The following is a 15167-nucleotide window of genomic DNA, read 5'->3' as shown; positions in this document are numbered from 1 at the left end:
ACTTATCTCACACTTAGGATGAAAACAAAAAAACATGTTTATACCCCCTACATTTCATTTACAGAAAAGATGCAGAAAAATAAGGGCAGTATAGAGGTATGCCTATTAAAAATGTGCAATTCACTGATGATACTTATGTAATTAATAATTGTAATGAAATTATATTTTACTGTATTTTGAGTTTCTCGAGCTTATAAATACTTGCCTCATTTAAAAATCCCAAATGAATCTGTGTATAATTTTGTCTTCAATGAGTTCCTATATTTGACATTTAATGAGTGAATTATTTAAAAAATATAACAAAATGTAGAAATACTAGTCAGGTATAATCAAAGCATATAGATTAATGGGCATATAAATTGGCCTATGCATATATAAAATATGCTTCTAAGCTGAGTTGTGTAACATGCATAAAAATGTACATGTGTGTATGATGTGTGTGTGTGTGCATCTGTATGATGTATGTGTGTGTGGTGTCTCGTGTGTGTCAATGTGTTTGTGTCTGTGTAGAGGTTAGTTGGTATTGTTCTTAGGGCTGACTAGCATGCTCTTCCATGCCACATAGTGTTTCTTGGCCTCATACCGTCTACGTAGCCTGGGATGCCTAGCCCATGATCCCTAGGAGTCTACTTCATTGTCTGCTCAGAGCTGGGATTACTAGTGTGTGCCACTACATGTCCATTTTTAAAATTTGTTTTCTGGAATTAGAATCAACCTCAGGTCCTAATGTTTGTAAGATAACCACATTACCTACTTGTCAGCCCATGGAGTCAAACATTTAATGAGAAATGTAGGCAAGATATACTAGATATTTTGTCCAAATATTTTGGTTGCTTAATACAATAATATTTTAATATAGAGATGGCTCATGTACAATACGTCTCCTCACCCATTTTAAGTGTGTGGATACCACATCCTAAAAGACAGGTCAAACCAAAACAGCATCCGTAAAACCCAGGGAAAACTCTAAGTTCAGTTCCGAAGAGGAACAAATGATTGTGTAGAAATATGATTGGACCGTGTCTCCTCTGCCTCTGCTGCCTAAAGGCCCCTCACCACCGCCACCATGGACACCATAAAGAAGATGCCGAGGCTGAAGTTCAACAAAGAGTGCTCCTTAGATCGAGCTGCACAGGCAGAGGCTGACAAGAAGGAGCAGAAGACCGGAGCAAGCAGAAGATGAACTGGTGTCTCTGCCAGAGAGACTCAAGGGCACTGAAGATGAACTACACAATTACTCCAGGGCTCTGAAAGATGCCCAGGAGAAACTGGATCTGGCGGATGAAAAGGCCACAGATGCTGGAGCAGATGTAGCTTCTCCGAATAGACGCATTCAGCTGGTTGAGGAGCTGAATCGTGTTTAACAGCGCCTGGCCATGGCTCGGCAGAAGCTGAAGGAGACTGAGAAGGCAACAAATGAGAGCGAGAGACGCATGAAGGTCACTGGAAGCCGAGCCCAAAAGGACGAAGAAAAGATGGAAATCCAGGAGACCCAGCTGAAAGAAGCCAAGCGCACTGCTGAAGATGTTGACCACAAATACGAAGAGGTAGCCCTTAAGCTGATTATCATCGAGAGAGATCTGGAATGTTCAGAGGAGCGGGCTCAGCTCTCTGAAGGCCAAGTTCGACAGAAAGCAGAGCAATTAAGAATAATGGTCAGACCTTGAAATCATTCGTGGCTGCAGCGCGTAAGTACTCACAGAAGGAAGACAGCTGTGAGGAGGAGATCAAGGTTCTCTCTAACAAGGTGAAGGAGGCTGAGACTCAGACTGCGTTTGCAGCAAGATCAGTAACTAAGTTGGAGAAAAGCATTAATGACTTAGAAGACGAGCTGTCCACTCAGAAACTGAAATACAAAGCCACCAGTGAGGAGCTGGACCACGCTTTCAACAATATGACTTCCATATAAATGTTCATACACCCTGCCTGCTGGCACCCGCACCCCCATGCTTGTGGGAGGAACTCACAGTGGCTCTCCTCGCAGTCTGTGGTCTCCATTTCTGCATGTTTTGTTGGCTGTCTTGAACAGCCTAGGATAGCCACGCACTTTTCACATTGTACTAACGAAGGCCAAGTGCGGTCCGTTCATGCAAACGATTGCAGAATCTTTTTATTTCACAAATGCAGATCTAGCCTGTTCCTGTCAAGAGAGGAATTGGAATCTGAATGGCCCTGAGTACTATCCTTTTAAAACTTTAAACCAGACTCTCGAAAGACTAGAAAGCCATGATGCTATGCTACGGGAAGCTAGGGAGAAATAACAGACTGTTTCCTAGGATTCTGTGAAGTACGAAGTGGGCATTTTCAGTTAAAATTGTAAGTTTAAAGTAACAGATTATTGAGATTCTGAGGAAAAGGAAACTGGCATGACCCAATACACATCTCTCCTTCCTGTTACGAATTCCAGGCAGGGCTGGGCGTGGTAGTACATGCCCGTAGTAAGTGCTTGCCACAACCTACATCAGAGAAGCAAGAAATAAAGCATTTATACAATATTTATTTTTTTAAAAGAAGTGTAATTGGACAAAACAGAATGATTTCATAGTACTGGACTGTTTAGCTTCTTGCCTTCTCTGCGCAGCATTCCTTCCTTTAGTTATGAAGTGGAGCCCATAAAGAATGAGACTGACCAAGGGAGGAGAGAGACAATGCTCATTCTAGGTTCGTGTGCTGTTGCTTACAGAGAAGTTGTGCAGACAGGAATGCTACACTCTATGACTTGCTTTCTGACTTGCTTTCGGGAAGGAAGAGAAACCAGAGCTAGGAGGAAACAGTAGGTCAGAGGGGGCTTTGACCCCTCCCATCTCCACAATAAAGTGATGTGCTTTGAATCATTCAGTTTGGAAGCCTAACATTAAATTTTAGTTAGGAAATAATACTTTCTGGGCAAATTGAACCAGAAATGATAAAATTTACCAGATGTATTTTATTGTGTAATTTATGGTTTTCAGTAGTGAAAATTAGTATTTGGCATTTTCTGAATGTTAAAAATCAGAGTTTAAATGGGATAACATTTAAAACATCTTGGACTCTGTTCTAAGTTACCTACCAGTCTTCACGGTTTTTAAATGAAAGATTTATGCTAGGTTTCCAAATTCATTTAGGGAGCAATGAAATTTTTTCCATGGATTCAGAAAGGTGCTCTTCTTGTCTCCTTTTGGACAATCTAAAGACATTATTTTAAGTAGAAGAAGACGAAATAAAAACAAAAATCCTCTTCTTTCTTAGTCGTTACAGTGAATGCTATGTGAAAATCAAAATATTTGATTCCCTGATAATGTCAAACACAGAATCTCAGACAACATTGCACTAATCATATGTGCCGAGAAAAATAAGGAAAATGCTTTTTTAAAAGAGTATGATCTTTTTATATTTTATAGTAGTGTTGAAAAGTTATATTGAGAAAGGAGCCTTATTTCAAGTTGTTTACTCTACTTACCTAAGTAGAGGTAATGAAATGAAGACATCTTTTGAGACTATGTTATGTGTTATTCAGAGTGTGTTCGATCTGAATTTTCTTTACTATTAAATTCTTCATAACATTAGAACCAAGAGTTTTATTTCTCTGTCTATTATCTCTCTCAAATCCAATATTTTCACCTCTGTGGGATGCTCCTTGTCTTGGTATCTATATGATTATCTTTGTATAAACAGCATAATGATGATGGGTCTTATTCATTTGCGAAACCCAATTCTCCATATTTTATAGGTGTTCAGTGACGTTTGAATGTTAAATTCCCCACTAACAGAGTGGAAAGAATACAAATTAGGCTTTTCCTCACTATTTTTCAAAACTTAATAGTTGACAAGTAATATGTAGCATACAGAGATGTTCTGATTAAAATCATAAAAGGTTTAATGTACAATGAGTAATTAGCACCAATTTAAAACCACGTTTGCTGTACTTTAAACTTCTCACTAGTTAGCTTCTATTACCTAACCTACCACCCCTGCCCACATTTGCTTCTACAGCATTGGTCCTTAACTTACATTAGCTTCTAAACAGGGTATGCTCTCGGCATCTCAGACTGAGCATTTGAAAATTGAATTTCCATCTATGTGTTTAATTTTCTCTTTTGATAAAGACATCTTGTTTCTCTTTACTGCTCCTCATTAAGCAATTGATTGGGCTTTATCTTTACTTCATCTTAACAAGCTAGCTGATGTTTCCTCTCCGTTCTTTACCATTGTTTGCGTCCAGAGTTAAATCCTCATAATTTTTTCCTGGACAGATATTATTTTCTAGATATACACCTAGGTATACACCCAGTCTCTTCCCAAGGTTTTTCAATTGTACCGTTATTCCTGTAATTCCATGTGTTTTCCTCCTTATAAATCACTTAGTTTCAATGCACTTACCAAGAGACAGTATATATTAGCATAATTTTTATCAATAGTCATAATTCTTTATCATATTTCAATTTAGCTAAACCAAGCAAACATTCCTGTATTCTCTGTCTTTTAAAAGTATTTCTTTTTTGATATCCCAAGAACTCTTAAGTTTTATCCTCCAAACCACTGTTGACACTACAACCTGAGTATACTTTAAAAATCATGTCACTCAGTTACAGTTATTATTTTTGGTGACTTTCCATTTTACTTTCATAAACTCCAAAATCCTTAGTGCCCCAGCCGATGGGGTCTTCAACGGGTACTTGTGGAGGGAGCCAACTAGTCAGGGGACAGGAGACATGAAGAAATGAGGGCAAGTCTGGATTCTGATCAAGCCCCGTTTATTGAAAAATTTCACAGGGTTTTTTTTAGGCATGAGGGCATGGGTATTTGTGTAAGTGAGGGTTGCTATGGATACTAACTGTGAACTGCTCCAGCAGGTGTCTACCTTTACAGCTGCTATAATCACAGAAGGGGGAGAAAATTCAGAGAGAGACAGAAGTTGTAAAAGATCTGGTTAGTCAGGAAAAAGATCCCAGAACTGCTGCTTGTCTGCAGCTGGTCTTTAATTTTATTTTTCTAGTAGTCTTACTGGAAAAGCTAGTTTATAGCCAGAAAGGAGTAGCTCTTACTATGATCTCTGGGGTCTTATAATGACCGTCTCCCATACCTTAGGATATCTACAGGACATTACTATTATCAGAATCTAGGTAGAAGGTCATTCCTTGCCCTTCCTCCCTTTGATGTTTATGTCATGAAAAAACAAGCTTCCTTCTCTTTTCTTTTAGTTGTCACCTATAATTTCCCGCTTTCAAGTAAGTGGTATACAACTAATCAAGTTACTCAGAGGATAAGGTTTCAAATACACTTTGATATAAGCTTTTTAATTATAATTTACATAATTTTAGATTTTTTTAATTTTAAAAATCTTTTTAGTATTTATCATACCAATAAATGAAACCATTTCAGAAAGTTTATGGCCAAGTTTTATTTTTTTTTAGATGGTTTTCTTTCAGTCCATAGAAGTACCTCAGTTAAAATTGAGTTAAGTTAGTAGATGGCATAGAGGATTAAGATCTAACTCACAGTCTTTGACGAAGCCTCCTTAAAGCCAGAATGGAAACTCAGCCTCTTTGCTCTTCCTATATGTGAATGTAGCATGCCACTGCTTCCTGTCTCTATTCCCGACTTAATGCCTTGCACACAAAGACAATTTAGTAACTGCAACTGAAAGATAGATTTAAAGAAATGCAATTGTGGATTATGTGGGTTCATGTTTATGTTAAATATTTACTGGTAATCTACTGCAAATCTAGAAATTTAATGGCAAAAATTCCGAAGAGTTTTTATTTCAATCCTCCAAGTTTATAAGTATATATTCAATTTTCTTTTTATTTTCACAAAGTTGAAACATGTTTCTTTTTCTGTCATTATGTCAGAGCTACATCCTGAAGCTGAAGCCAGGAGGCTCTGACTCAGAAAATGTCTGTCAAAATATGTAGAAAGCTAAGTTGTACGTGAAAAGAGAGACTCACTTTATAGATGTTCAGTTCGTCCTTATTTTAATACAGAAAAAGACTAATGACCTCTCAACTCAAGAGAGGATGGATGGCTTCAGGTTTTTAAGGAGCATTCCTTTCCTTTAGGAGAACTAGAATAATAAGCTGTCAGTCTCTCCAGCGTGGTTTCTGCCTGAGTAGGTTTTATCAATGGTCCTGTCATGATGCTGAAATTGGGAGCTCCCACTGTGTTGTTTCATAAATCTAATTATCTTGAATCCTTGCAGTATCAGCAAAAAGAAGAAATAAGAGACACTCTTGTGTAACTTTTTACCCTCAATTTAATATTGTGGGATGACTTAAGGTGTTCACCAAGAGTTATCCATTTGTATTACTTATTGAATCCAGGCCTTGGAACCAGAAACCATTCTTTTGTTTTTCTTGTAAAGTTAAGTTATTGGGGAATTAGTATTGTCTTACCTGTTCCCAGTGCTAGTAAATAGACTTATTTTTAAAAATGTAGTCACTATTCAGAATATTAGAGCATACAAGGCAAGGAGAGTCTCAGCTCACTCCTCCACACTGTCAGCATTCTTCTGTCTGAGGTTTATTCTCCTGGTATGCGGCACTATATGGGTAGAATGAATCCCTTCTTTCACAAAGTCCTAGCCAAATTTTAGTTACACATTTGCACTAGTTTGAATACATTAGTGGTAAACTCAAAGTCACAAGCAATGCATCAACACTACAATAAGGAAAACGAAAGGCAATTTCCCTTAATGTAAGTTAACGCAGGGTCAATCTAGATTTGAACTCTTCACTCATTACTCCCTTTGTTCTCTGTAGTTCCCTGCCGAGAGGCTGTGTGAGAATGCGTCTGTGCCTTTCTGAATTATCTCTTGTCTTGCTTATCCCTGTCCCTGTGTGTGTGTGTGTGTGTGTGTGTGTGTGTGTGTGTGTGTGTGTGTCCCTAACAAGGGGTTTTTATTCTATATTTATTGAGTAGCACAGAAAGTACCATATTGGGAAGGGGTGAGAAAGACTTTACGAAAACCTATAACAGGGTTTTAGAAAAAAAATCATGGATTCCAACTAACCTAGATCACAAGCAAGTGTGATTAATCAATATCCATATGTACTGTGCAACATTTATCTGTGATATTCATTTTATCATTCAATATATATATATATATATGTATATTTACAGTTTCCAACATTTACCATATCATGCATGCACACACACATTATCTGTAAGTCATTAGCATAGAAGAGTAACACATGATTTAAGATTACAGCTATGTGTTAAAGTAGGTTACAAAAGTGAATTACATGGTAATTCCAAGGCAAATAACCTTTGTTGTCACATGGCTTTCTTTTTTTCTTTCATTAATTAATTTATTTATTCACTTTACATTGCAATGGCAGCCTGTTCCCTCCTTTCTTCCTGGTTTCACTTACCTACTCTCTTTCACATTTTCCTACTCCCCTTCTAATCAGGAAGAGGGTGCCCCCGATCCCTGTACCAACATACCCTGGCACATCAAGTCTCATCAGGACTAAATGTATCATATTCCATAAGGGAGCCCAAAGAGGGGAAAGTGAGCAGGCAACAGAGTCCATGTCAGAGACAGCCCCGAATGTAATTGCTGGGGGACCCTCATGAAGACCAAGCTGCCCATCTGCTGTATATGTGTAGGGGGTCTAGGTCTAGTCCATGCTTGCTCTTTGATGGGTGGTTTAGTCTCTGTGAGTGCCCATGGGCCTAGACAGGTTGCCTCTGTTGGTATTTTTGTGGAGTTCTTGTCCTATCTCAGTATGTCTATCCTTACCTCAACTCTTCCACAAGACTCCATGAGCTGTGCCTAATGTTTGGCTAGGGGTCTCATCATTTGTTTCAATCTGATGCTGGATGGAGCATTTCAGAGGGCTCCTGTCTGCAAGTTAGGACAGCATGATTAACAGGGTCAGGGGATGTCTTTTTCTCCCATGGGGTGGGTCTAAGTTGGGCTAGCCATTGGTTGGACATGCACTCACTCTCTGCTCCATCTTTATCCCTACACTTCTTGTAAGGAGAACAAATTTTTGTTAGAAGATTTTGTGCATGGGTTGTTGCAGCCCTCCCTCCACTGGCAGTTCTACCTGGCTACTGAATGTGGTTACCTCAGGCTCCATATCTCCTGAGTCTCAGGTAGGCTCACCCCCATAGATTCCTGAAACCCTCTCCTGTCACAGAGATGTCCGTCTTACACTGATTTTTGCTTTGTTTCCCATCTGTTAGTTTTTATCTTCAGTCTCCATATCCCCCTGCTACTATGACTCTCAGGTGGTGTCACCACCATATTCCCCAAGGAATATGCCTCATCATAGGTCTCTAGTTGGTAACAGAGATATCCCCAGATCGGCTTCCCTTCTCTTTCCCAGCCCTCTCACCTTCACTGCTGCTCAACCCATTCCTGATGATCCCCAAACTATTGCCCTCCCTTCCTCCTCTCTAACCCAGTCCTTTCTCTTCATCCACTTCCAATGTCTATTTTATTTTGCCTTCTGGGTGGGATTCAAGCATGTTCCCTTGGGCTCTCCTTGTTACTTAGCTTCTTTGGGGCTGTGGATTATAGCATGGCTATTGTATATTTTATGGCTAAAATACACCTACAAGCATGTGTGTCTTTCTTAGCTACCACACTCAGGATGATATTTTCTAGTTTCATCCAATTTTCTGGCAAATTTCATAACATGCTTGTTTTTAATAGCAAAATAATATGCTATTGTATAAATGTACCACATTTTCTTTATCTATTCTTCAGGCAAGGGACGTGTGAATTGTTACCAGCTATGAACACAATTGAACAAATGTCATTGTGGTATGGTGGAGCACCTTTTAGGTAGATGAGTAGGAGTGGTATAGCTGAGTCTTGAGGTGAATTTATTCCCATTTTCTGAGAAAACTCCAGATTGATTTCCACAGTGGAAGTACAAGTTTGCATTCTCACCAGCAATGAAGGGTGTTCCCTTTGCTCCACACCCTCACCAGCATGTGCTATCACTTCAGTTTTTGGTCTTAGCCATTCTGATGAGTGTAAGATGATTTTAATTTCCCTGATGACTAAAGACTTTGAGCATTTAAGTGCTTTTCAGCTATTAGAGATTTCCATGTTGAGAATTTTTTGTTTAGCTCCCATTTTTTATTTTGTTTGGTAGTCTTTAATTTCTTGCGATTTATACACACACACACGCATGTACACACACACACACACAAACACACACACACACACAATTTTGGATATAAGCCCTCTATTGGATGTAGCGTTGGTGAAGATCTTTTCCCATTCTGTATGTTGCCATTGTGTCCTACTGACAATCTCCTTTGCCACAGAACCTCTTAAGTTTCATGATGTCCTATAATAGTTATTGAATTTAGAGCCTGAGCTGTTGATGTTCTGTCGAAGAAGTTGTTTCTTTTTTTTTTTTAATTAATTAATTAATTTATTTATTTTTATTAATTTATTCTTGTTACATCTCAATGTTTATCCCATCCCTTGTATCCTCCCATTCCTCCCCCCCCCATTTTCCCATTATTCCCCTCCCCTATGACTGTTCCTGAGGGGGATTACGTCCCCCTATATATTCTCATAGGGTATCAAGTCTCTTCTTGGCTACTTGCTGTCCTTCCTCTGAGTGCCACCAGGTCTCCCCCTCCAGGGGACATGGTCAAATGTGAGGCACCAGAGTACGTGAGAAAGTCGTATCACACTCTCCACTCAACTGTGGAGAATATTCTGACCATTGGCTAGATCTGGGAAGGGGTTTAAAGTTTACCTCCTGTATTGTTCTTGGCTGGTGCCTTAGTTTGAGCGGGACCCCTGGGCCCAAATCTGCCTATCATATTGTTCTACTTGTAGATTTCTAGGACCCTCTGGATCCTTTTATTTTGCTGTTCTCCCATGCGTCTCTCATTTAGAGTCCCAATAGGATGCCTTCCCCTCTGTCCCAGTTTCCTGGTAAGTGAAGGCTTTCGTGGGACATGCCCCTTGGGCTAGTATGCAGATATAAGTGAGTATGTACTATTTGATTCTTTCTGCTTCTGGGTTAACTCACTCATTATGATCATTTCTAGCTCAATCCATTTATCCACAAATTTCGGGAATTCCTTGTTTTTAATAGCTGAGTAGTATTCCATAGTGTATATGTACCACAGTTTCTTTATCCACTCTTCTACTGAGGGACACTTAGGCTGTTTCCATGTTCTGGCTATTATGAATAAGGCTGCTATGAACATGGTTGAGCAAATTTTCTTGTTGTGTGCTGGAGCATCTTCTGGGTATATTCCAAGGAGTGGAATAGCTGGGTCTTGAGGAAGCCCTATTCCCATTTTTCTGAGATAGCACCAGATAGATTTCCAAAGTGGCTGTACTAGTTTGCATTCCCACCAGCAATGAAGGAGTGTTCCTCTCTCCCCACATCCTCGCCAGCATGTGGTGTCGCTTGAATTTTTGATCTTAGCCATTCTGATGGGTGTAAGATGGAATCTCAGAGTTGTTTTGATTTGCATTTCCCTGATGACTAAGGAGGTTGAGCATTTCTTTAAGTGTTTCTCAGCCATTTGATACTCCTCTGTTGAGAATTCTCTGTTTAGTTCCAAGCCCCATTTCTCAATTGGGTTATTCGGTTTGGTGGTGTTTAATTTCTTGAGTTCTTTATATATTTTGGATATTAGACCTTTGTCAGATGTAGGGTTGGTGAAGATTTTTTCCCAGTCTGTAGGCTGTCGCTTTGTTCTCTTGACAGTGTCTCCTGCCTTACAGAAGCTTCTCAGCCTCATGAGGTCCCATTTATTGATGGTTGACATTAAGGCCTGGGCCGTTGGTGTTCTGTTCAGGAAGTTGTCTCCTGTGCCAATATGTTCCAGGCTCTTTCCCACTTTTTCTTCTAAGTGGCTTAGTGTCTCTGGTTTTATGTTGAGGTCTTTAATCCACTTGGGTTTGAGTTTTGTGCATGGTGACAAATATGGGTCCAGTTTCATTTTTTTACACATAGACCTCCAGTTAGACCAGCACCATTTGTTGAAGATGCTATCCTTTTTCCATTGAATGGATTTGGCTTCTTTGTCAAAAATCAAGTGACCATATGTGTGTGGATTCATATCTGGGTCTTCGATTCGATTCCACTGATCAACCTGCCTGTTGCTGTGCCAGTACCATGCTGTTTTAATTACTATTGCTTTATAGTACAGTTTGAGATCAGGTATGGAGATTCCTCCGGAGCACCTTTTATTGTACAAGATTGTTTTAGCTATTCTGGGTTTTTTGTTTTTCCATATGAAGTTCAGAATTGAACTTTCAATGTCTTTAAAAAATTGTGTAGTTATTTTGATAGGGATTGCATTGAATCTGTAGATTGCTTTTGGTAGGATGGCCATTTTTACTATGTTAATTCTCCCGATCCATGAGCAAGGAAGATCACGCCATCTTCTCAGGTCATCTTCAATCTCTTTCTTCAGAGTTTTGAAATTTTTTTCATACAAGTCCTTCACTTGCTTAGTTAGGGTAACTCCTAGATATTTTATATTGCTTGTGGCTAATGTGAAGGCTATGGTTCTCCTAATTTCTTCCTCTGCAAGCTTGTCATTTGTGTATAGGAAGGCTACAGACTTTTTTGAGTTAATTTTGTATCCAGCCAATTTGCTGAAGGTGTTTATCAGCTTTAGGAGTTCTCTGGTGGAGTTTTGAGGGCCACTTATGTACACTATCATATCATCTGCAAAGAGGGATAATTTGACTTCTTCCTTTCCCATTTGGATACCCTTGATCTCCTTTTGTTGTCTTATTGCTCTGGCTAGAACTTCGAGTACTATATTGAAGAGATATGGAGAGAGTGGGCAGCCTTGCCTTGTTCCCGATTTGAGCGGAATTTCCTTGAGTATCTCACCATTTACTTTGATTTTGGCTATTGGCTTGCTGTATATAGCCTTTATTATGTTGAGGAAAGTGCCTTGTATCCCCGATCTCTCTAAAACTTTAAACATGAATGGGTGTTGAATTTTATCAAATGCTTTCTCTGCATCCAAGGAGATGATCATGTGGTTTTTTATTTTCAGTTTGTTTTTATGGTGGATTACATTGATGGATTTCCGTATATTAAACCATCCCTGCATGCCTGGAATGAAGCCTACTTGGTCATGATGAATGATATCTTTGATGTGCTCCTGTATTCGTTTTGCAAGTATTTTATTTAGTATTTTTGCATCTGTGTTCATAAGAGAAATTGGTCTGAAATTCTCTTTCTTTGTTGAGTCTTTGTGAGGTTTAGGTATCAATGAGACTATGGCCTCATAGAACGAATTTGGTAATTTTCCATCCATTTCTATCTTTTGGAGTAGCTTGAAGAGTATTGGTATTAGCTCGCCCTTAAAGGTCTGGTAGAATTCTGCACTGAAACCATCTGGCCCTGGGCTTTTTTTGGTTGGGAGACCATCGATGATTGCTTCTATTTCTGTAGGGGAAATGGGACTATTTAACTTGTTTATCTGTTCTTCATTCAACTTTGGCAAGTGAACTTGATCAAGAAAATTATCCATTTCCCTTAGATTTTCAAATTTTGTGGCGTATATGCCTTCAAAGTAGGATCTTATGATTCTTTGAATTTCTTCAGTGTCTGTTGTTATGTCTCCCTTTTCATTTCTGATTTTGTTGATTTTAATACTGTCTCTCTGCCTTTTAGTTAGTTTGGCTAATGGTCTGTCTATCTTGTTGATTTTCTCAAAGAACCAGCTTTTGGTTTTGTTGATTCTTTGGACTGTTTTCTTAGTTTCTAATTTGTTAATTTCAGCCCTGAGTTTGATTATTTCCAGGCGTCTACTCCTCTTGGGTGTTTCTGCTTCTTTTTTTTCTAGGGCTTCCAGTTGTGTTGTTAAGATGCTTATGTGCGATGTTTCCAATTTCTTTTTAAAGGCACTTAGTGCTATGAATTTTCCTCTTAGCACTGCTTTCAATGTATCCCACAAATTTGGGTATGTTGTTTCTTCATTTTCATTGAATTTCAGAAACTCCTTGATTTCTTTCTTTATTTCTTCCCTGACCCAGGTGTCATTTAGCAGAGAGTTGTTTAGTTTCCACAAACGTGTAGGCTTTTTGTTATTTCTGTTGTTGTTGAATTGCAGCCTAAGAGCATGGTGATCTGATAGGATACAAGGTATTATTTCAATCCTCTTGTATCTGTTGAGGCTTGCTTTGTGACCTACGATGTGATCAATTTTGGAGAAGGTTCCATGGGGTGCAGAGAAGAAGGTGTATTCTTTCTTGTTTGGGTGAAAGGTTCTATAGATATCTGTTAGATCCATTTGACCCATGGCATTGGTTAATGATGTTATTTCTCGGCTTAGTTTCTGTTTCAATGACTTATCCTTCAGTGAGAGTGGGGTGTTGAAGTCTCCCACTATTATTGTGTGGGGATCGATGTGTGGTTTAAGCTTTTTTAGGAGATCTTTTACATATGTGGGTGCCCTTGTATTGGGAGCATAGATGTTCAGAATTGTGATGTCATCTTGGTTGACTTTACCTTTGATGAGTATGAAGTGTCCTTCCTCATCCCTTTTGATTAATTTTGGTTGAAAGTCTATTTTGTTCGATACTAAAATGGCTACACCTGCTTACTTCTTGTGACCATTTGCTTGGAATATTTTTTCCAACCTTTTACCCTGAGGTAATGCCTTTCATTATGGGTGAGATGTGTTTCTTGGATGCAGAAGAATGTTGGGTCTTGTTTATGTACCCATTCAGTTAGTCTGTGTCTTTTTATTGGAGAATTGAGGCCATTGATGTTGAGAGATATTAATGACCAGTGACTGTTAAGAGTCTTAATTTTGATGTTGTTTCCAGTCGAGCGTTTGTGTAGTTGTGTTTTTGCCATGGGATAGTTATCTATTTCCTGGGTAGTTTTGGTTGTAGCTTGACCCTTTGGGATGGAGTTTTCCTTCTAGTACCTTCTGTAAAGCTGGATTTATGGATAGGTACTGTTTGAATTTGTTTTTGTCATGGAATATTTTGTTTTCTCCATCAATGGTTATTGATAATTTTGCTGGGTAAAGTAGTCTGGCCTGGCATCTGTGTTCTCTTAGGGTTTGCAGGATCTCTGTCCAGGCCCTTCTGGCTTTTATGGTCTCTGCTGAGAAGTCGGGTGTAATTCTGATAGGTTTACCATTAAATGTTATTTGGCCCTTTTCCCTTGCAGCTTTTAATATTTTTTCTTTGTTCTGCATGTTTTGTGTTTTGATTATTATGTGGCGGGCAGTTTTTGTTTTCTGGTCAATTCTATTTGGTGTTCTGTAGGCCTCTTGTATGTTTATAGGCATCTCTTTCTTTAGATTGGGGAAATTTTCTTCTATGATTTTGTTGAGAATAATTTCTGGGCCCTGGAGTCTGATGTCTTCTCTTTCTTCAATGCCTATTATCCTCAGATTTCTTCTTTTCATGGTGTCCTTAATTTCTTGGATGTTTTGTGTCAGGAGTTTTCCAGATTTGGCATTTTCTTTAATGGTTGATTCAATATCTGTGATTGTATCTTCTAGCCCTGAGATTCGTTCTTCCATCTCTTGGATTCTGTTAGAAAAGCTCACCTCTGTGTTGCTCGCCTTCTTCTCTGAGGTCTCACGTTCTCGTTTTTCTTCTGTCTGTGTGTTTATCATTGAATCCATTTTCATTTTCAGATCTTGAACTGAGTTTTTGATTTCTTTCATCTGATTTTTTGTATATTCCTGAGTTTCTTCCATTGCCTCTTTATAGGTCTTCAGAGCTTGAACCGTTTTAGTTATTTCTTTCATCTGGTTGTTTGCATTTTCCTGCAATTTTTCCAGTTCCACTCTATGTGCTTCTTTTATGTCTCTCACCTGTTTGTCTGCGTCTTCCTGCATTTGATTACGAATTTTATTTGTTTCCTCCATTATCATCCTCATTACTAAGGATTTGAGGTCATTTTCTTGTATTTCCGTTGTATTTGAGTTCTCTGGGTTGTTTTCTTTGGGAGAGCTGGAAACTGGAGATGCCATGTTGTTTTGGTTTTTTTTGCGTATGCTTTTTCGTTGTCCTTTAGACATCTTGCCGTCTTTGTTTTTGTTGGGTAGCTTCCAGAGTTGAATGGAGGGTGTCTGATGATAGAGTCACTTGTTTTCTCACGATTTCCCTAGGCTGCGAGCTCAAAGCTTCACTGGTGTGGATGTTAGGAGGTTAGCCCTGTTGTTCTGGTCTCTCACAGCCAGTGATCCTCAGTCCCCCTCTGCTGTGG

The 15167-nt window shown here is 39.0% G+C and overlaps 1 pseudogene; it reads left to right on the top strand.

The window, feature by feature from the left end:
* Positions 1-1066: 1066 nt before the first annotated feature.
* Positions 1067-1909, top strand: LOC127197935 (tropomyosin alpha-1 chain-like; annotated as a pseudogene).
* The last annotated feature ends 13258 nt before the right edge of the window (positions 1910-15167 follow it).

The sequence above is a fragment of the Acomys russatus genome, chromosome 14, assembly GCF_903995435.1.
Source record: "Acomys russatus chromosome 14, mAcoRus1.1, whole genome shotgun sequence".
Classification (NCBI taxonomy): domain Eukaryota; kingdom Metazoa; phylum Chordata; class Mammalia; order Rodentia; family Muridae; genus Acomys; species Acomys russatus.
This window is presented reverse-complemented; position numbering and strand designations above follow the sequence as displayed.